Source organism: Amblyomma mixtum, chromosome 5, assembly GCF_055824585.1.
Source record: "Amblyomma mixtum isolate Tamu chromosome 5, ASM5582458v1, whole genome shotgun sequence".
Taxonomy (NCBI): domain Eukaryota; kingdom Metazoa; phylum Arthropoda; class Arachnida; order Ixodida; family Ixodidae; genus Amblyomma; species Amblyomma mixtum.
In genome coordinates this window covers 175,565,324-175,586,943 of record NC_143016.1, presented here as the reverse complement: position 1 = coordinate 175,586,943, position 21,620 = coordinate 175,565,324, and the positions used below count along the sequence as shown (strand labels likewise).

General features: G+C 51.1%; 1 protein-coding gene across 3 annotated transcripts in view; it reads right to left on the bottom strand.

The window, feature by feature from the left end:
• LOC149344779 (dual oxidase maturation factor 1-like) overlaps positions 1-21,341 on the bottom strand; it is a 77,993-nt gene extending 56,652 nt beyond the window's left edge. For all 3 annotated transcript variants that reach the window (XM_089546384.1, XM_089546383.1, XM_089546387.1), the window contains exon 1: positions 21,066-21,341. The gene's annotated coding sequence lies outside the window, so the exon portion shown is untranslated. The remainder of the gene's footprint in view (positions 1-21,065) is intronic.
• Positions 21,342-21,620: the final 279 nt, after the last annotated feature.

The following is a 21,620-nucleotide window of genomic DNA, read 5'->3' as shown; positions in this document are numbered from 1 at the left end:
AAAAAAATTGCACATGTTCAATTATAACCAGGAATGTACACATGTCATGATTATCGTTTATGCGTGACTTTAATTTTCCTAAGTTAGAAAACCTAGTTTTCCCTCGGAGAAAACATGCAAAAAAAGAAAAACAATTACATCTAATATATTTATTTTTGCACGAATAAGATGTCAAAGAAAAGTACCTAAGAAAGTATATTGCCGTTAGACTCCTCGTACATTAAGGTTGGTTGGTTGGTTCGTTTATGGGGTTTAACGTCCCAAAGCGACTAAGGCTATGAGAGACGCCGTAGTGAAGGGCTCCGGAAATTTCGACCACCTGGGGTTCTTTAACGTGCACTGACATCGTACAGTACACGGGCCTCTAGAATTTCTCCTCCAAAGAAATTCCAGCCGCCGCGGCCGGGATCGAACCCGCGTCTTTCGGGTCAGCAGTCGAGCTCCATAACCGCTGAGCCACCGCGTCGGCACGTACATTAAGGCGCACAGCTGCTGACATCGAGACTATTGAAAACTGAGCCACTCCTGTCCAGAGCAGGCGACTGGGCGCGTTAGCTTTACCCCGCATACGCACTCACTGGTTTGCTTTATTCCCAATCACCGCTCCTGTCACGGCCGTCAAGTAATTCTCAAGGTGCACATGCTCTAGTGAGAGATTACTGGTGGCTTCTTCTGTGGCTGCCGCATTTCAGTAAATGGCAATTAAAAAAATTAAAGAAAGATAACAGTGCTTTCCCGCTGGTACGGCGAGGCGCTAACCAGCGCGAGATCTTTCGCCGAGTGATTGACAAAATGATGACTCCATGCCTAACCAGTTTCGTGATGGTTTTTGTGATAATGGATAGCTCATGGCTAAGTATTAATTGCCGATAATACGTGGCATTGCGCTTCGCCAGGCGTCTGTTGTTTGTGTGCCGTATCCGTACAGAAATGTGCTGAGGCAAATGAGGCCATGCTTTATTACTGCTCTGCCTGTTGATTCACAGATCCATGTAGTGTTGCGTGATACTCTCAACTGCACTGAACTGGCTTCGACAGCGAAGTCACCTGTTGCGACGACGACAGCGAATTACTTGCACTTAATGAAGCGGAGGTTGCAGTCGCCAGCGAGGATGGCTGGTGGAGTGCGGTCCAAATCGGCGAGAGAGAAACACAAAGTTTAGAATGTGTTGCTGGCGTGCGTTTCTCTGGGCGTTTGGGGGCGTCTTGTTGCGACTGCGCGCCCCACTCGATGTCGACGGAGGCAGTTAAGAGGCAGGAAGCGCGGGCTGAGGGCACGCAGTGGTCAGGTTATCGCGGACCAGCCTGTGCCGTGCCTGTGCACTCGATACCGACGCTGACAACTGCACGGAACCGAAGGAACTACAGCTGCAGCGCTAGCAGAGGAAAACGGAGAGCGAAATGTGTTCGTAGCCCTCATTATATTCGTCCCTCAGGGTCCCTGTGCAATATCGGGACGTTAAATCCCACATACTATACCACATCATACATCCCACCATGCCACATTGTACCGTAACATACGTCACTGTATGTTACTGTACCGCACCGTACCGTTTGCTTGCCGCACCGTACCGTTTCACATCTTCGGCAGAAACAGAAGTCACTGCTTGAGGAGGTGCCACGGAAGCACAGAGGTTTACAGGGCATGCGCATTCACTTCAGGAGAAACAGTGATGCCCCCGGCCCTTATGAACGAGTGGACAATTTGCCTGGTGCGAATACGAAAGTAGATGCACCACTCTATTCGGTATGGCAATGGCGGCTTTCGAAGATTATAATCCAGCAGCCTTCGCCTGACTGACAGGAGCCGGAGGTGTAGCGTGGTAGTGACTGCGCACCCGAAATGAATAAGCCCGCGCACACTTATAAGGCGCCGCGTTCGCAGTGCGAGCAACAGCAGCGCAAACGAGCCGCTGTGCTGCGGCCGCCGTCCTTGGCGACCTCCGCGCCGTTCTGGTCGACCGGTTGGCCTCCCGGGAAAACTGGCCGTCCGGCGTCTCCCAGGGGTTCGCCGCTGGCGGCCGCAGCGCACGGCGCGTCGCCGTGGCCTCGGGCGCTGCCGTAGTCTGCGCTGCTTCTCAGCGCGTGCCAGTACGGCACCGGTGTTTGGGCAAAGGACGCGCCGTTGCTGCAGAAAATGCATGTCCCTGCACGCATTTTCTCACAGGGCCAAAGACGTGTTCGTCACAGATCTGCGGCGAGGCACGCGTTCTGAGAAATGGAGGGAGTTTCACTTGAGGGCCTTGAAAACTTCAGGGCCTGCCTCCTTCTCTGCGTGCTTTCTCGATACGAAGTAGCCCCGCAAGATCGGACCTTACTCTGACGATGGTTGTTGGAAGAAAACTTACGCCAACCAATATTTTAACTGCGTCCAACGTTTCGGGACCAACTCGGTACCTTCTTTAGGGGTGACTAAACAGTGTCAGCAGCAGCGGGGTGCTGCCTTAGCTCTCCCTTTGTTAGCACGTGGCGCAGTCCACTAATGCACGCGGAGGCGAGCGTTCCTGGAGTCCTACTCATCGCCGCCTTTGTGAGCCGGATGTGCCATTACTCCACATGTCGCCTCTTGAAGAGGTTTGGCTCCACGGCCAAGACGCTCACCTCCTCGAAGGCTAATCGGTGGTCGGCGCGCTGGCAGTGATATGTCTGTAAACATCTTCTGTTATCAATCAAGCAAAATACCTTTCTATTTGAGGCCCTCTCATATACAGGTGGTTCACTTCAATGGGTACAACTTCGTCGCATCGAAAGCCTCCATGGCTTGCTGTTCCTTCAAATAACGTATCCTATGTATAGACGCGAACTATGTTCAAGGGGCGTGCACTTCACTCTCAGCTCGCTGCCTAAATACAAGGTCAGTTCTGTGTAAGACAACACGGTTTCGTTGAAGATGCCATTTGGGAGATTTATCAGCCCTGCAAGGGTCGTGACCAAAGTTGAGGGTCAAGCATTAGGGGCTTGTCAGAAGACGGAATGCATGCTCGCGTGTACGTGCATCGCGTTGCCACCATTAACGAATGGCTGTCTCATGAATCTTCAGGGCAGTGGCGCGGCTATTGCACCTATAGATACCGATATTCCAGCGGCGCTGCAGAGCTCAGCGTAACGCAGTCACGCTATAGGCGAGCAAGTTCGCCCTTTGCAGCTGGCAGCCCCATTTTCGCGCCAGTACGCTCCAGAGGCGTCGGTGTGCGCTGGTTCTCTGAGGTCACCGAACGGCCATCCCCTCCACTCCCGCAGACTCCGGCTTGGAAGCTACTGTGGCTAAGAATATGACTTCGAGCGTCAGTGCCTTGACTGCGTAAGGCAGCGCAACCGGAAACCGGTAAAGGTGCCTCGCTGTTGTCGAGCTTTAATCGCCTGTATGAGTCATGCGATCAGGCTACAAAGCGTGCTCGCATAAACACGGCACGACCCAGATCACTCTCTGTGAGAATTTTTCACACAGTGCGACTTCAGAAACGAATGATAAATTTATGGGCGCTTCACAGGTAAGGACGTAACTAGCCCTAAAGTCATACCTAGCCCTAAAGTCGATTATAGACTCCGCCATTATGACGTTGCACTACAGAGACAAGTTCATGGCTATGCTAAGCTGACATGCCTGCTCTTAACACTCGTTCTGGGGCTAAAGGAGAAGAGCACGACTCTACGCATTAACTGGACTAAATAAGTCCAATGTGAAAGTTTCAATGCATGAACATCGGGTTGTAGTAACGGGACGCTCAACGTCACATTATTAATCCATTACGTGCTTTTTTTTCTTCTCCGAGCCGTTTATCAAGAAAGTTGTCACGTCTAGAGTCACGCAGATTAGATGCTTTTGCGTCAAGGATTTTCACAGGATAGGTATTCCACAAGCTAAGCCTGCCTATACCATCACCCAGCGGCAGCTTCATGCGTGCTCAGTCCATGTGGTCGGCGGAGCAGCTTTAGGAATGACGCTTGGCGAAAAACATCTGGCTTGAGTCCTTTACGCAGCCGCGTCTCCAGCTTATCCCCTTCGCTTCGCTGCCAATTATTAAGAAGCGCCGCAGCAAAGAAGCGACGAAAAACAAGCCGAGGAAAGACCTCAGCGCTTGCCGCGGAGACAGATCGGGCTGCCGCACGCTGTCAGCCCGCCAAGGACTGGCGCCTGTTTCCGAGCGGACGGCGAGAGCGGCGCTTTCCCGGAACAATGGCACACGCTGCGAAGGCGCCCCGATTTGGGCGACGAATGCACAGCCCCACGCGCGGCTGCGGTGGCCCGTACAACAGGAAAGATGCGCCTCGCTCGAAAGAGGGGGCGCCGCCGCGACGGATGTGTCACACCAAGGCACTACTACTGCGACTCGGCTGGCGCGTATCATTCCGGATGCCAGCCTTCCGTGCCGCAATCTCTCCGAGTGGGCTTCCCACTTCAAGGTCGTTGCCGCTGGACCGATGCCGCCACCACTTCCAAGAGAGCGACGCCGCAGACTGCCTCATAGGGGGCCCCTCAAGCGGCTGCACACAGCGTCAATGTATCGAACAAGTTGCTCCGTACGTTACTGGAGAAGTAGTCTAGCCGTACCAGCGGACGCAGCAGCCATGCCAAGCATGGCTTAAGATTCCCGCCAAACCGCACCTTCAAGCCCATTAACTACAAGGGATCTGTGATAATTTTGCAGTGTAGGGAAGAAACGCGACCTCCGAAACACGTCATGGATAGCAGACTTCTGCCTTAACTTTGAAAGCGAGTGGAAATTGCTAATGTACACTGAAGGTAAGCGCGAGGATAATGTTCTCTTGCGTGTAAGCCTCATTGCAAAACACAGCCACCAAGACCAGATATACAGCCATTCACTTATACATTATGCTGACGACCAAGATTACTTATCGGATTAAAGTTCTCATTAAGCACACATGAAAGTTGGGCACAGGTTTATCTCTCCTCTAATCTTAACTGTGTCTAGTCTGATGTACAACTTGGGTTTTTCGGGCATGTTCCGAAACTTGAGTACCTGATGCCATCGCGGGAAACAACAAGAGGGGTGTCTAACAACTCCAACGTGTTGTCGCGATGAATATTCATTCTTTCACACCGGCACTGCGGACACGAAAGCAAATTGCTTACTCGAGGAAAACGCGACACATGACGAGGAACGCGACCAGCGGAATCGCAGTCCCGATATTCGATCGGACGGGCAGTGCGGAGGGCATGGAACGCGTTTCGCAGGCGGAGTTTTCCACAAAGTGCTGCTGCTGCCGAAGGTCGCTCCTTATCCAATTGGCAAGAGGGGGACCTCTTTTTGGCGCGTTCGCCACGGCGGCGGCAAGTTGACCTTACTCCGCTAGCAGGAAACTCGGCAAGCGCGTTGCACAGAAACCTGTCAGCAATCTGTGCGTGCAAACCGCTCTCGAATAGTGGTCAGCGATTATAGGCGCGGTGGCCCCCCTTGGAAGTTTCCTTTCTCGCTTTCTTGGTCTCTCTGTTTTTTTTTCTTATGTAATTCTTTAATCGAACAGAAGTTCAACGAAGTGTTTCAGTGCCTGTAGCTAGAAAGATAGCAATATGGGCCGCCACGGGTATCTTGGTCCTCCTCACGAACAGTTCACTTTTTTTTCCTCAGGCACCACTGCCGTATTCATGCACAGAAATACTCGCAGCTCTGTTGAGTGTGAAAAAAAAAAAACAAATTACTGCGCAAGGGTTGCAAGACTGTGGAACCTGCTCCTGCGAGCATATGTATACATGAAGCTGGATCAAAGGACTGTGCAGGGTATCAAGCGGTAATCGTTAGTGGGCAACTGAGATGCTTTAAACGCGTGCTTCCCTAACAAAGAACTTTGTGTTACACTACAACGACAGGCTAAACATAGTGCGGCGAGAGTTATCTGAAAAGGCGCCAAACGAAGAACTCTCTGCGGCGCTGCGCACGTTTTGTTTCCAGCAGTTTCTTTGGCGGCGGTTGCCGCTATAAAGTATAGAATGGCTAACGCGATGCCCGTTACGCGGCGTGCCGTTGGCTGCATATTCGAGATTTTTCCTTGAGCTTGCCAGAATCGGCCGAGCCGTGCAGGGATCACAGACGTGGTGAGCCGCACGGCCAGGTGACGCACACCGAGACCGCCTGTGCGTGTCGGCTCCGCGCTCAGCCACCCGGCGGAACCGTGTCAAGTTTAGCGCCCCTCAACCGGGCGGCGCACGTAGCCTTGCACGCCTGCTGCTCGCAGCGACTCCGCACGTAGGCCGCCGCGCACGAGACAGGGGCAGCGCTGTGACCGCGGCGGAAAGATAGCCGCGGAGACTATCTGGAAGGAGCGTGCCCTGGCGTGCTGGATCCTTATATCACCGAACTTAGTCCGCCTCATTGTGGAAGCCTCCTAAGAATACAAACTGAGTCTGCGCGCTGAATATACAGTCATTGCTCAAACTGCCCAGTTCGCAGCGGTTGTTCCTGAATGCTGCAGTACGGTCCCTGTTGCGGCCTAGCGTTCTTAATTTCTAGAATCGGAAAAGTACCCTCGCCCTCACTCCTTCGGAAGCACTTAGCGCCATCGTCACCATCACGCGGCTGAGCATCACACCTAATGGTCAGGACTCTTGTGAAGAATATGTTGTTCGGTCTTAGGACTCCAGAAGGACGCGACACTTGTAGGCACCCTAATGTTATCGCACTAGGAAAGGCCTCGAAAACAGGACTGAGCTCCTTTTTAGTCTTCGCTGCTGGGGCGTAAGAGGGACATCATCCCTACAGACGCTGGGGACTGTTTTTTTTTTAATTTTCTCTAATCCAGCCCGCCTTCCTTGTGTTACAACAGTCCAGCGCACTGTTCTGCAGCAACACCACGCTACCCAACCGCATCTCCATTGCCTAGGAGTCCTTGAGCAGGTTTCCTAACAGAAGCGAGCACCTGAAGTGAGTTATCGCACACGAAAGCCAGACCCCCAGTTATTAAAGGGATACAGACCCTAAAGCTTTTTTGCCTCGAAAGAAGCCTTCGGGCCTTGTAATCATGTAAATGGGCTCAGCACACCAGTGCGCAGTGTTAATAATTAATTATAAACCATTTTCTACTGGCACTTTCGCTCTCGGTCGGCGCCTACACTGAAGTGCACATTGACGTCACGGTAGAGGAGTCAGCCTGGACTATCACAGTATTTAACATGGTCACACATAATTGCGCTTTTGAAAAAGACTTGGGACAACACAGGGACGACACAAACTGTGCTGCGCACTTATGGTGCGCAAGACGTTTTCAAAAGCGCAATTATATGTGACCATGTTAGCTACCAACTAGCCCAATTTGAAACCCTCTTGATATCAAGGTATTCATGACGTCGGTGCCGCCGTCAAGCAGTGGTTGTTCCTGAGAACAACCATTGTGTTCGGTGACGGCCCAATAATTAGGGACAAGTGCGCCTTGACGCCACTCGATGCGGCTGAAAGTGCAGAGCGGCTCGTAAGGAAACATTCAAAATCATATTAAACCATGTTGCACTTAACGCCTTCAATAGAAACCTGTTGGAAGACATCCTACGCCCGTGAAACAAATCGTATTGTTTGTTTGCGGTCGAAATTTTGTGTGTGTGCCCCTTTAAGCCATAACGCACACTTCCGAGCCAAAGGCCAAAGAGTGAGAGCGTTATTTTTGATTTCATTTCCATGAAGTTTTCTTACGCCACGTTTAGATGAACTGGTGAGAAGTCGAGTTGAATCCCCTTTTTATAGAATGTGTATATATATATATATATATATATATATATATATATATATATATATATATATATATATATATCGACGAAGAGTGTAGAGGAGTACTCCCACGTTTCCTTCTCAAAAGTCGGTATTTCTCTCCAATAATCAACTCGACTCGTACTCTGTCGAGTTCATGTAAGCAGCGTTATGGTGTCCGACACCACAACAAAGCAAGGCTAAACAGACTTTGTCAGCCCAGTACCTTGGTAATTACTGCATGAAATTACGTAGCAGCGGCGCAACACTTTCGCAAGTCAAGAACACATGCAGTTTAATGTTTCAGTGAAATCTAATCAAATACATCCGCATGTAGTGCCTCAAGAGAAGGCTTACTGCAGCAGCTCCGTGAAACAGTACAAATGAGTGTGGAGGCATTGTACACAAAAACGAAGCACTTCGCGCAATGTAAACTTGACCACTGTTCTCGACTGAAAGCGATGACACGGCGCAGCGCTATCTTAAGTACATTTATCCCCAATGAAAACTCTCCTCTTTCTATAGAAAAGAAGGTTAATTTCAGATTTCGTAGATAGGCTTGAAGCACATTGCGCGCATACTGAACAAAAATCCCGAGGGCTATTCTTGACATCATCATAGACTGAGAGTTTCAACCAGTAATGATAGACCAGAAGTCTTACGGCGCTCACCATGTTCTAACGGCTTGATCGTTCCAAAAGTACGCCGTAAGCGAAAGGCTCGAAGAGGGCAGAGGTTAGAAGAGAGTAAAGAAAGAAGAAAGAACAACTAGCTCGCCAGCGGCCCCATCAAACTGCTTCTGCTCTTCCCAGTATTGGAGGCTTTCTCGGAGCGAATTGGGAGTCAAGGCTACGCAGTTTCCGTGACCCTGGGAGAGAGGCGACTGCGCTCTGCAAGCATGCTTGAGTGCAGGTTTGTGAGCAGTTTTCCCGACGGTGTTTGCATTACAGGGTGGCGATCATCTCTGCGCTCTCCCTTTACCGTCCGCCAACGATCGCCGTAGCTTATATTCTCTCTTACAACTTAGTGAAGGCCGTCCTGCGCAATCTGGAGGCTTCGGTGGCTTTAGTAAGAACGAACGAAGCCGCCGTGATCACTGCCTTCAGTGCTCGCAGCCCCAGACCGCTCGCTCATCAAGACGTAGCTAGCGGCAGGCCGGTCCAGTGCCCGACTGCCAGCGAGGCTGTGCCGCTGTCCGCACAGCCTCATGGCCCGGCCACCCATTTTCTTTCCGCAGAAGCTGTGAAGTGCAAGCCAAGAGCGACTCCTTGCCAGAAACGGCGGCGCGAATGTGAGGACAGAGGAAATGGATCGTGACCAACGGTGCAGCACTGTTGCGGCGCTCGCGCCAGAGCCCCTCTGGGCTCTGGCATCGCAACGCCACACTGCTGCTAATGACACTTCGGACGTTGTGGGCAAATACGAGAGACAGAGAGTAAGCGTAGTTAATGAGCCCCCAAGTCCTATGTTATGAAGCCAGGACAGCCGTAACGTCCAAGACCAGATACTCCTGGTTTCCGCAATGAAGCTACTGCAGCGGAGAGAGCCAGTTCGCCTATGAAACAGGGTAGTTTTGGAGCGCACTTAAGTTCGGCTCATAGCAGTGCAACTCTTGTTTCCGCTGACATTTTTGAACACTGACTCGTAAGCAAGGTTCACGTGATGGACAGAAGGTTACGGTGTTCCTGTTAGAAGTCTTGGTACTCTTTATCGCTCCACTTAGCGCTGAAGCGTGCTCGATGCCTGTCTTTCACTGCGGTTTATTGCATTCTCTGTGTTTATGCTATCTTATAAAACACTTTTTATAAAATTTTCTGCTGTTCCCATTGAATGGAAGGCGAGCGGTTGGGAAACTGTCTTCAAACACCGTAGTTATGTGCTCAGGTGTCCTGTCACAAATAGTCAGTCGCTGCGGCGGTAAGGCATTTTTTATATGTATTTCGTCCCCGGATTCCTTGTGCTAATTTTTTATTTACATACGTTTTTAGCTCGAGCCTTTAAGTCGCTGCATGATACAGGAAGCAGTCTTGATGCTGACGGACGGCGTAGTGAGAAAGATAAAGCTGTTTCCTACCCTTGGATGCACCCTGGCCAATCCCCCTCCGTGGGTATGTCCCATTAAGCCTGAGGACATCATCATCATCATGTTGGGGTGTAATCAATGTTTATACAGTTGAGAGGCAGAGCAACAAGTGAATCTTCCGTGTAACACCGACCTCACTGGCGGCCTAGCGCGCTGGGAAGAGGTCTTGCTTCGAAGGTTGCGCCTCCGTTTCACCCTCACCCCAGCGGTAGTAACCCGGTCGCGGCCGGCACAGTATCGATCACGCCCCTTCCGCGGTGACATCTGCCCTTTCTGTCTGCGAGGCAGGCACTAAACACTTGCGTTGGACCTGCCCCTCTCTGCATGCTGTCGGGCAGAAACACTGGCCATTAAGAGGGTTTCAAATTGGGCTAGTTGGTATTTAACATGGTCACACATAATTGCACTTTTGAAAAAGGCTTGGCAGAACACAGGGACGACACAAATTCCGGTGCGCAAACTGTCAACTGAAGATTTTATCGCGATGAGCACGCATATAGTCATGTGAAGCTTATACAAGGTCTGTTAGAAAAGTATCCGACTTTATTTTTTTTTTTTACGAACACCTGGTGGATTTGAAACAAGCACGCTTACACCAGCCTACCTTGAACCTTCGTGCGCATGCACAAATTTTTTCTCGCCTGCCGATAGCGTCAGTCACTGGCACGCAGCGTTTGAGTGAGGCAGTGCGCAGTGCTCTCGTCGGTTTTTATTGCAAGGAAAATGGCGGAGTAACAGGAGCAGCGCTACTGCATCAAATTTTGCCAGAAACTAGGCAACAGCCAAGTGGAAACCATCCGGAATATTCAGACGGCTTTCGGTGACAATGCTATGAGCAGCACACAGATTAAGCAGTGGTACAATTCGTTTAAAGACGGCCGCACATCGGTGCAGAGAGAGCCACGCTCCGGTTGGCCATCAACATGCCCAAATGACCAGGTCATTGCCGAAGTGAACGCTGTAGTGACGCGGGACCATCGTGTGACTGTCCGAAAAATTGTGGAAGAGGTGGACATCACCAATTTTTCGGAACATTCCATTATCACCGAAAATTTGGCCATGGAGAAAGATGCGGCGAAATTCGCCCCGAAGCTGCTCACGGTGGAGCAAGAGCAGCTTCGTGTTGAAGTCTCACAGGATATGCTGGATTCCACAAACAGTGACCCCAACTTCATCAACACCATAATCGCTAGTGCCGAGTCTTGGGTGTACAGGTAGAACCCGGAAACCAAATCCCAGTCGTCACAGTGGCGGCATTCCACGTCACCAAGACCAAAGAAGGCCCGCCAAGTGCGCAGTAATGTCAGAGTGATGTTGACTGCTTTCTTTTACTCCCTCTGTGTGGCACACCACGCGTACGCACCCCACAAAGTAAACATTGACCAAAAGAATACTACAGGGATGTCCTCCGTCGCCTGCGTGGCAAGAGGCCGAAGTTGAGGTCAACAGCAAATTGGAGCATCCATCATGACAATGCCCCTGCACATTCCTCGAACTAAATTCACACCTTTTTCGCGAAAAACCAGACTGCTGTAGTTCAACAGACTCCTTACGCTCCTGATATCACCTCCTGTGACTTTTGGTTGTTTCAGAAAATCGAGAGGCCATTGAAAGGAGCGCGATTTCAGACAAGAGAAGACATTATGGCTGCAACGACAGCTGAGCTAAACTCCATTCCGAAAGGGGCTTTTTCGGAATACTTCCAACAATGGCAGCACCACTGGGAGAAGTATGTGGAGTCCCAAGTAGACTACTTTGAAGGTGATTACGTTTCCAACGCTCCTGTTATGCCAGTTTTTTTTCTTCGGCAAAAGGTCGGATACTTTTCTAACAGGCCTCGTATATGTGTGCTCATCGCAATAAAAGCTTCAGTTGACAGTTTGCGCACCGGAGTTTGTGTCTTCCCTGTGTTGTTGCAAGTATTTTTCAAAAGCGCAATTATGTCTGACCAAGAAACACTGGTTCCGGTGCGTACCACCCCGTGGCCGTCCACCGGATGTAGAAAAATGAATTTTTGGGCCGCCCCACCGGACGTTACTAGACTTCCTTCGAGAGTCCAGTGTGTATATCACTTTATGCCAGCGGGCACACTATACTCTGCGATTTTATTGTCCTGCACTGAATACACGCGCGGATTTTATCGATCCCCGCACCCAAACAAGGCAACTGCATGGCATACGATGTCTGAGCGGGCTGTGCAAGCTGCTTTCAACGAAAGAACAAATAACCCAGAGGTCAGCCCTGAGTGGCGGAACTAAAGCGGAGCGAATGATCAGCCAACTCATACAAGCGGCTACTCGAGAATGCGCATTGACACATGGGCTTCACAGATATTCTGGCGACCAGTTCTCCAAATAATTTGACCAATATGTGTGTTTTATAGAGTGCAGCGCGAGGTTTAAGGCTCTCAGTTGATGGCAGTCTGCCGAAATACCTAACAAAGAACATCATTTCACCGCTTCGAAGTCATACATAGCACAGCCATCGTATCGCTGCGTATTTCAGTTGCAGTTCCTTTGTTCTCTATGTTGGCACAAAGAAGATTCACTGCGATGCCTTGCTAGACTGCTATATCTAATTCACAATAACCGTCAAAGAGACAGCGAATTGTGGTACCGCGCCATTTCTGTGTACCACTTTTCAAGTCAACGTATCTTTTCCCGCTTGCCATACTGCAACAGCGCACACGAGACAGACCAAGAACTAGGCAAGACAAAACCGGCGCTGACTAACAACTCTCCTGCAGCCTATAAAAACTGTTATTTCTGAATAAAGTACTGAGTTGTTAGTGAGCGCCGTGCTTCTCTTGCCTCTTTCTTGGTCTCCGTCGTTCGCGCTGTTGCAGTATGGCGAAATTCAAACCAACTCGCCTAGCTTTTTGTCCTCCGGAAGTTTGCCAAGATATTGCTTGCCTCCACGGCGCAGCGGGGCTCGGCGGGAAATTTATGGAAAGTGCACGTGCCAACAGTCTTACATCTTGTTGCCTTGTTGGCATTTATACGGTTTTGTTGCCAATAAGCGTCAAGAGTTGCAACAGGAAGCCAGGTAAAAAAACAAATGAATCAAACCCGGTTATGTATACCTCAAGGAAGCGGCCAAAGGTAACCTGAAATGATTCTTGGTAGCATCCTAATTGTACTACCTCTGGGTAGTACCTCTGGATGGCTATCCCGAGTCACGTGTAAGATGTGCATCACGAGGCAGAAGAGAACATTATAAATAAAGAAAACAAAACACAATGTTTTCGTACCGTGTTTCTTAAAGGGACACTAAAGGGGAGTACCAAGTCAGGCCAGACTTAAAAGGGGAGGGGGGGGGGGGGTCACCCTACAGCAAATATGTCATTTTTACCGAAACTACGTAAAAGCGAGGTATGCGTGTCAGCGACAATGTAAGATTCGTGCAGAGTGACGTATTCTTGGAGTTCAGAACCACAAGTTCTCAACGGCATTCAGGCTGTGTGTGCTTGCTACGCGTCCGGTGAAGAGGTTTCGCTCTCACTTCAGACGTTGAGTCAGCTACTCTGTGCAGGCTGCGGGCGTTATGAAACTGCAAAGTGTGTGTTTCTTTACGCTTATGTATGCACATCGTCAAAGTGCGAAGCACGATGCGAGTGCGTGTTCTTCGTTGTTTTCTAAGCAGTGTAAATGTGAGTGCTCTTTTAGATGTGCTGAAAAACATGCATGTACCGCATGCATACACCGTCACCTGTCCGCAGGCGCTTTGAATGTGGGACAATTTCGGGACTTTCATTTGCGGTTTTCTCAGGAACGATGGCACCTTTCCGCGCAGTAAAAACGTCGGTAGCTTTCCACAGAAATAACCTTGCGTAGTTCGTTTTGCGTAGTTCCATATTTGGTTTCAGTGTCCCTGTAAGGCGCGTAAACAGCCACAGTATAAGCGCTTCGTTTTTCGCTTGGAGTTCAATTTCATTATACTTCGTCTCGTCACGAAGGCGGACGGCCAGGCGCAGTATTTTGCAGGGGGAGCCTCATGCGGATAGTCATCGCGCAAAACACTCGAGGTCTTCAAAGCATTTGCGCACAGACCAGCGAAAACATAAAAATCAGAAGGTAGAGCTGTTGATGGATGCGTCTCTTGCTCGCAGGTATGTTTAAGCACCGAGGGACGGCGAGAAAGCCCGCGGCGGTCGGCGTTGCAGAACGTCCTGTGCGGATGCCAGGATCGGTGAGAATGAGTGCAAGGCCACTAATTAGGCGCGAGGCTACCCTGAGCGAGCACCTTTGCTTTACTTCATCCACCATTAATTCGGTGTTCATTTACCATTCAGGCAATGAAAATGGACGCAAAATTCTAAAGCAACTATATGCCAACAGTCTAATCGCTGCAGTGCAGTTTGTCCACCGCAGATCGACGCAGGAGCGACGAGGGTTCTTTTGAGTGCTGTAAATGCAAGCACTCGCAGGCTGCTGGGTAAATACTGCCACAAAGAGTGTGTTATGTAGATAGGAAATAGCCAATCACGACACAACATGAAACCGACCATGATGGTTTTGCTGTTTAGCGACGGATATAGGCTCGCGAGTGGGGCTAGTACCGTGTAGTATACTACTGTAACAGTAGTATTCTGTAAACACATAGAAAAATACAAGGTCTCATGGGCTCAACCATTATCTTCTACAGCCTAGACCTGCGTCTTAACTGAGTTCAGACCTCAACGCAGTGTCTGTGTTGTTAAATAATTACCCACTTGATATGTCAGGGAGTGCCACGCAAGCGTGCAACGTACGACACCTTCGAGTTGCGATGATCGCCACGGTCGCCAACATGGGTGCGCTTACGCCCCGTCTCTGAAGGGCTTTCGCGTCGTTCGTTGTAGTATACCGCGTCAACGTTTTGTTCCATCGCGTGACTATGGCGATAACTTTCAAAGTAACGTATTAGCGTAGTCATGGTAACGGAGAGCGCCACTGTACACGTCTTGGTGCTGAACTCTCGGGCATAAAGTGATGGTTCGGCCCAGTCCTGAGCAAGAAGGCAAATAGAAAGCAGCGCAGAGGTGTAGACTCCTGCCAACAGCCTTGAAATACTACAATCCAAGCAACTCGGTAGCTCAAAGTGGATTGATTTTCCAGGCGGACTGTCTTTCAGAGTTAGGTGAAGGTTGGGTTGAGCACTTCCGACACGCAGCCGTGCCAGTGCCGAAAATGCATGAAGGTCAGGTACGTGAGTGGAGTGCGCACCTTCTCCGTCGTGTGCACAATGTGTTGTGAGCCACAAAGCTGGGCCTCCTGGCGGGTTGTCGTCAAGTGCACCAACTGTTCTGGTCCTCATGAAGCTACCTCGAAGGAATGTCCCCGCCTGAAGATTGAACAGCCAGTAGTTAAACAAATGACGAGAGACAATTCAACACATTCGGAGGCCGCCAAAATGTTGCGACTACGGCGTCAATGTCACTTAAGATCATCTAGAAGTGGAGTCGCCCCTGTGAAGGGTACTCCAGAAGTTTCTGCAACTTGTCCTCCACCTCTAAGGAGACTGATGGCTGGTGAGGCTGAGCTGTTGCTGCTGACGTAACTCGGCCATCCCTACCGAAGCAATTCTTGCCGCAGCGACCAATCAGGTAGCAAGCTCTCAACGCTCCCAGCCCATTGCTGATCCAAGCACAAAGCCAACGTCCGCTCCAAGGCCGAGACCTGCAAGTGGCTTGGCCATTCCTACTAAGGCCATGTAGATCCGCAGTGACGGAGCACGTGCCGTACCCCCAATGCCCTGAGCCTGTTGCTGATAGAATGGAGCACAAGGCCAAGACCTGTAAGTTACCGAAATGCTGGAGACGCGTACGAACACCGTGCGTATGCTGGTGCCTATAGCCTGCACACTCCAAAAGCAGGAAATGCACTGCAGGTTCTGGACCTGCTCCACCCATTTCTTGCTGCTCCTCAAGGGCAGGTAAAATGGCTCTTCTAGCCTGATGGTTTCAAAAAGAAGTCGGAGATTTATACATTTTTCCTCCGCTTTATATAGCAAGGCGTGATGGAGCTTGGCTTTGCAGTCTGTGGCTCGCTGTTGCTTTTGCAAAGCGGCACTCGTTTCACATCGACATGGCTAACAACGCTGCTTGTGCCACATGTGGCTATGGAGAGACGGGAGAACGTTTGCTGTGTGAATTCCCTGTGTGTGGCGACGAAGGACGGGTGTGTCTTTTATTTACCCCTGTGCACGGTGGCCAACACGAACATCCTTCTGGTTAATCTCCCTGACTTCCCTCTCTGTCTGCGCTGTGACCACAGAGCGATGCCTCTCATTTCTTTTTGTATAGTACTGGTCTTCCGCTGGTTCTTATACCAGGTAACATCAACGGGCCCGAACGACTGCGCTTTGTTATCAATGCGTTCTTTGTAGTTCAACTACGTCGAAATCCTGACACCTGACATATTTATTTTCAGCTTTCTTAACGTATCCGAGCTGTTTTAATGGCTCGTAATTTTTTTCCAGCTCTGCTTCTCCCCCAGCTACCAGTGATACCCCGTACCAACTGTTGCAGTGAGACGCGTTTAAGTGTCCACCGCCACACTTAGTGCACAATAAGGCATATAACTGGGACACTGGGTCTCAGCGCTAAGTGTCGATATGGCTGTATTACTGGTGCTGGAATTACACCCAATATACATGACCGGTCCGAAATTTCAAAAACGTATATGGAGAAACGTATGTGGAGAAAAAACAGCACCGTTGAGTTAGCTGCAAATCAGGACAATAGTAAACAACTCAACTAATGGGCATTTCCTTTTTTTTTTTGAGGCGGGCTCCAAGGAGCAGGCATAGTGCGCAGCCTACTGTGTCTGACGATTGAACCCCTTCGTAACAAGAATGTTCTCCTTCAGCCAATACACATGAACAAGTGACGTAAATGTTCAATCTAGAGACCCGAACCTGGGCCAAAAGTTCGAAAGCTGAAGAACTGCCACTGACACGGCTGGAGACAAAGGTGGCTGCCATGACAGGCGAACTGACGTGCAGCCTATCCTCGCCGCCAGTTCTGTTCCCGCAAGGATGGTGCTGAGATGGGACCATTTGTAGGCATTTGGTTGTAAGTCAAGCATGCAATCAGAGACTAGGGCTGTCGCCCGTTTGAGTCCGAGGGTGCAGCGACGGCGTGCACATCTGCATTGCAGTCATCAGCTGACTGCCTGGCCACGAATATCAGCTGGCGACCCTTAGTGTGTCTGCAGTGTTGCCATTCCCAGCGCCCCGAGGTCGTAGTCTACGAGAACCCGAATGAAAATTCTGGCTATGCCACTTACTCAGTGGGTTGACGCAGATTCCAAATTACGCTTTCGCCAAAGCAGGCCTCCGCACTGCCTGCAAAACCTCCGGGTGTCTGTACGCACGGGCGCTGTCGCGTGACTTTGGGCGCTCGGAGGAGTTCACCATTCCGCGGCTCGCGATCGCAGAAAAGCGAACCGCGACCTGGATATCGGCGGCTGGACGACTTCTTCACGGCCGTCGCAGTGCGCCGAGTCAAGTACCTCGGCGTCAGGCGCGCCGAGCACTGCAGAGCGCGCGACCTTCTATCCCAGCGGCACGCATACCGACGCTCGCTGCGAAGCTGTAAACAACTCCGGACTCGAGGAAAGAGAGCGAGGAGCAGAACTTCCTGCTGGAACATACCTATAAAAGATGGGTACCCGGCTCGCTTGCCCCACCGGCACAGATATACACACTCCATACGTGTACGCGTAGAGACGAGGAGCGCAGCGATTGCCAATTGCAGCATCAGTATGCAGGTGCGGTAGAATGAGCGCGCCACACGTATGACGCATGACTCCAGTTCTCCAAGAAAAGGTGAGGGGTACAGTACTCTCGAAAGGGACACTCCCGCAAACATGCTGGGGCCGCGCATCCTCGTCAGCCAGTGACATCGGGTTCACGGCTGTCCGTACAATCCCGCCTGCTCTGGCATGCAGAAAACAAGACGAAACGTGCCAGCCTTGCATCACCGGGGAGGAGGAGTCGCCGCACTCGTCCCACGCGACACACTGTCCGCGCAATCGATCGGTGGCTGCCGTGTAGTACAACACGCTGAGGTGCTCACAGCTTTCGTTCTCCCGCGTTATTCGAAGATATGGAAGAAATTTGAAACGGCGACCAAGAAATAAAATGAGAAAAGCTCTCGCTCTTTGTGATGAGAACTTCCGGAAGACCTGCTTACTTCAGTTAAGCCGGGTTGCAAAAGGTTCACATTGCGAATTGATGACCAGCCCTCGTATATGGAAAAATGCATCGTGGCAAAGCATGTCAGTCAAACAAATTAACTCGTTTCCTTATTTGATTTACACTAGTGAAAGCAACTTCGTTTAGGTCTTTTTGCACATGACACGAAATGGACGATTAGGCGGCATCATCCTCAGTCTGACTACGCCCACTGCAGGGTAAAGGCGGCTCCCATATCTCTCCAGTTAACTTTGTCCTGTTCCAGCCGCGGCCACCCTATTCCCGCAAACTTCTTAATCGCATCCACCTACCTGCTGCGCTTGCCTTCTCTTGGAATCCACTGCGTTACCCTTAAGGACTATCGGGTTTCTTGCCTTCGCATCACATGCCCTGCCCAAGCCAATTTCTTCTTGATATCGACTACGATGTCATTAACCTTCGTTTGTTATATGATCCACTCTGCCCTCTTCCGATCTCTTAACGTTACACCTATCATTTCTCTTTCCATAGCTCGCTGCGTTGTCCTTAACTTAAGTTGTACCCTTTTCGATAGCCTCCACGTACAAGATTTACCTCCCTGCTATAGGTTTTACTTCGAGTGCTCATTTCGCCTGTGAGTTTCTTGTCTACATGTCTACATGTCATCATCATCATCATCATCATCAGCCAGACTACGCCCACTGCAAGGCAAAGGCCTCTCCCATGTTTCTCTACTAGAAACAAAAAAGATGCTCGAGTTCATCGTTAAAATTATAAAATTATCCGCTATCCAACAATAAGCAACGATAAGAAGGCTGGCGTGAGAAATGTGACGATCAAATCAGTGCAAACGACGTAGTTCCTAAACAGAACAACACATGGTGCGCACGTATATTCAAAGCTTTTCACTCATACGGAAAGGAAACCAGCGTTTATACAAGCAGTCCTGTAGAGCCTCTTGAGAAAAACAGCGCTTGCAGACAAAGGACCACAGCGAGGACACACAACAACCAGCGCAGTTGTGTGTCCTCGTTCTGGTCCTTTGTCTGCAAGCGCTGTTTTTCTCAAGATGTACCCCAACCAACTCGCCCAGCAATACACCTTGCTGTAGAGCCTCTCCTCTTTCAGTGAGAGCTCTCTGCTAAGAAAAGTCGTCAGACAGATCCTGCTCTTTCCGCGTGGATTCTTGCAAATTTCGCACTGGAGGCTCTATGTTAGGCGCGAGCACAGACAAATAATGAGGAAACGCTCAAGTGTGTGGTCAGACGGGCCTTAATGTACAGGAAGCTTAGATGTTCCGCACAATTCCATGGACCAGCGTAGCCCGATGGCGGTTCAGTTTCCTTCCGTTAGGCAGCTCAGTAAAGGTCGGCACAGCACTTCCTCTGTCATGTGGGACTGCGCTTTCGTCACAATGGTTCCCCATGGCTGTATTTGCCCCACTCACTGTACCATTGATCACTTCTGCCCTCCGTACGCTTAGGTACTTTTCCGAAACTTGGAATATGACTCAGTTATAATGAGCGAGTCTAAGTATCGCGATTTATGCATGCCGACCAACGGCTTGCCGTTTGCAAGCGAATCTGCGCCTGCCATAGGCGTCCGCATTTTACTCCTCGTGCACCACACGTCGACCGCGTGATTCTGTCCTCTGAGTCGGCCCTGAGCGAAACATTCTTCACCGATCGCCTCTGATTGCGGGCTAATTCCCCGGCAAATGCCAACAAAGCACGTGGATGTTTTCTTCCAAGAAGTGCCGCAGGGTCGTCGTCCCGAAGGCGTTCCACGCCAACCTTCTGCGGCGTCTGCAGGCGCAGCGGGGGCGCGAAAACCGACCGTTCCGCCGCGTCCTTTCTACTTCTCCGGCGGCGGCGGCGGTTACCTTGTCGGCGTGACGTTTACGCGTTGGCGTGAGGCCAGAGCAGGCCCCGCGCCGTCGGCTCACCCAGTTATCGCCAGGAGGCCCGTAGAACGGGTCGCCTTCGCACGAAGGCTATCCGCCCAAAGTCACGGAGACGAAACGACCGCGCTCACGCCCGATGGTTGGGCTCGCCGCCCTCCGGATGGCTGGCAGCCGCGGACATTCCTTTTCAGCGCGGGGAGGGGCTGAAGAAGCTTGCGCAAAACACCGATCGGAGTCGTCCGCTTGTCGTTTGCGTTGCCTGCCCAGAACGAGCACGGCGGGCGCGAGAAAAAAAGAGCGATGCATGTCCAGATAGGTGGGCCTTAGGAAACCCAGAGCAGGGGGGGGGGGGGGGGGGGATATCTCCTCCACACAAGTGTGGCGTGGCCTCTGCGGTGTGTACAGAACTGACTTTCGCATCGCTAATGGGACGCGCGCTGACGGCGATGCGTGGCACACGCGCTGGTCGAGAACATTTTTGCGAGCATCGATGTTTGGCACCATTTTCCTGATGCGAGGCAGGCAGTAGGGCAGGGTGACTTTTGCGGTAATCTGCTACCGACAGTCCTTATTCTTGAGGGCGGTGAAATTCGAATCGGAGTTCCCACTACGCTTCTTTCGGCTGACAGACAGTCTCGAAGGTTCTTGAAACCGTTTTTTTTTTCTTTGTTGTTGCTACTGTGACAAATGCTAGCGGCGATGATTATAATAATGAATAGAGCGCCACTATACACCTGCACTGAGACCTCCTGGAAGCTTGAAATGCAATTTGTGACAGAGTATCGAGAGCAGCAAGTTTGTAAACGTTGTTCGATTAACAATTGTAGTGCTACTTTAGGATTCAAACACTCGGCTGCACAGCCGATAACGAGGCAGAAGTGAGCAGTGACAGAGGCACATTTCAGTTATTCGAAATCTTCCACACAATCAAATATGTCTACAGTGCGTTGTTATTTAGCTGGTGCATCCTTTGTGACATGAAAAAGTGGCGTGATGTAGACGAACACAAGTCGGTGCTTGGAACGAGCGTTCGAAGATAACCGAAACCTACCTGCCAGATATCGAATTGGACAGATACGCGCAAAATATTCCTGCCTAATAGCGAGGCATACTTTGAGTGCTTTCAGACGCTGTAATCTGATCCGGTTTGAAATTCAGCCGACCTCCTCCCTCTCTTTGCCATAGTATCCAGCGTCAGCAGTGTCCGTAAACGATCGTCGCTTACCGATTCACGGAGCCACGTCCGCTGAAGATGCTCGCCAGTGCAGAAGAGACCAGCCGAAAAATCCGGTGCCAGTTTCTCGTTCCTTCACAATGTCCGACTACCCCACTCGATGGCGGTCCAGGTAACGGCGCTGCAGCAGCGGGTATCCCACTCCTCACTGCAGGACACGGCGGCGAGGACTCGTCTTCTCGTTTACTCAGTAGCGGCGCACGGCGGCAGCACACGCGCCCGACTGCCGCACGCGCCGGACGCCATTTCGCTTTCGTTGTACGCCAACCGGAATCGCGCGCGCCTTCGTGACGTCGTGCAGCGCCGCCGGCCAAGCGAGGGCGCTCGGTGCGTTTCGTTTTACCCGCCGTTGTGTCGGAAATCCCCGCCGCGCACGTGTTCCGCCGGCGAATTTCGCGCCGCAGCGCGGGAAGAGTGCGGCGCGCGGGTTTCTCCCAGGCCTCTTCCGGCTGACACCGGCCTTGAACCTGACCGGTGTCCGTCTGGGCGCCGGCGCCGCTCACGGAAGAAAGTCCTTTGTGTCCCCACGCCGGGAGGCGGAGAGAA